The sequence below is a fragment of the Haliaeetus leucocephalus genome, unplaced genomic scaffold, assembly GCF_000737465.1.
Source record: "Haliaeetus leucocephalus isolate CR32 unplaced genomic scaffold, Haliaeetus_leucocephalus-4.0 Scaffold932, whole genome shotgun sequence".
NCBI lineage: Eukaryota > Metazoa > Chordata > Aves > Accipitriformes > Accipitridae > Haliaeetus > Haliaeetus leucocephalus.
The window spans coordinates 4,882,615-4,884,022 of record NW_010973368.1 but is presented as its reverse complement, the minus strand read 5'-3'; positions in this window follow the sequence as shown (position 1 = coordinate 4,884,022).

Sequence of the window (1,408 nt, the reverse complement as noted above, 5' to 3'; positions counted from 1 at the left end):
CCTTGGGCAAGAAGGTGGATGTCAACCATTGAGCTCAGAGCTAAGGCGGCTTTGCCAAGTAATGACCTTGAAGTTTAGGAGCTGCATTTGGAAATTATAAATAGCAGGAGGTGGTCTCCCTGTAAGCTCCAGGATGCCCTTGTGACTATCTGCTTTCCTCGGAGGGAGGCAGTCTGCTCTCAACTCACTGCTCCAAGCTGCTAGCATAGTCTTTCAATGGGGAGCATCTTGTAGCTGGTCATACCTTTTCCAGACCTATATTCTTGTGAACTGTGATGGTTGTCTGTCAGTCCTCATGTATGTGATGTGAATATTTTTGATGTCCTGTGATTTCAAAATTGACTTCTCAGCGCCAACTGTTTGATTTTCATGTCCTCCCAAGATATGAGTTTTAAATGGAGGAGAGGATATTTTAACAAAATGTGGCACTGAACCTCTTGCTGAAGGGCACATATGAAGATTGTATTTATAGCGTTCTTGCATTCCTTCTATGCTTGGTTTGTACTGTTTATATTTGATGTGTTGTGGCTGATTTGTAATAGTATATTGGAACTTATTCTCCTTAAATAAACTTTTCACTATGCAACCAAGAACTTTGTCTTCTCTTTAGAGCAAGTGAGTGTCTTGATATGAAAAACTGAACTTTAGACTTTCCAACAAAACAAGAATACAATTAAACTTAGTTTTATGAGCAAAGAAGAGGCAAATACTCAATGTACTTTGCACTGTACTGGACATTCTGGTTGCAAATGGTTAGGAAAATGCTCTGTTGTCAGCTGGTGATGATGCTTCCAGCCAGGAAATTTTCTGTCTGTTAAAATGACTTTCTGGGATTCACTGCAGTGCTTGAGATTACACTGAATGCCTGAAGAATTGGAGAAGAACAAGCAAGTAGCCAAGCTCATACTGTGGACATGGGTGGAGTTTGAATGCTTCATACTGGTACTTTTCACCTCCATTTGCAGAGATTCCCCAGAGCTAGCTATTCTGTACTTCAGCTTTCAGTCTGAAGGACTAAAAACATCCCTTCAGTTACCAGATACTGATTAAGTTATCTAGAGAAAAGTGTTTGCTCTTTGTATCTCCTCATAGCTGCTTGCCTATCAACTTTATCTAACTATGAAAACTATATTTACATGGCCTGAAGAAAGCACCTACTGGTCAAAATGGGAATGATAGCTGCAGCCTGAGCCATACTTCCTCACTTGTCTCGTTATGAAGCTCAGTAGGAAAAGTGCTGCAGAAGTTCAGTCGTCTCTGTTCTAGTCCTGTGTTTCCTTGGAGCAGTTCTATAAAATCATTCATGGGCAGGAGCAATCATAAAGCAAGTTGATCAAAGGGATAGATGACTGCCAAGTTAAAGATGTTTCATCTCGCTTTAGGACCACCAAAGAGAAACAGTGCTACA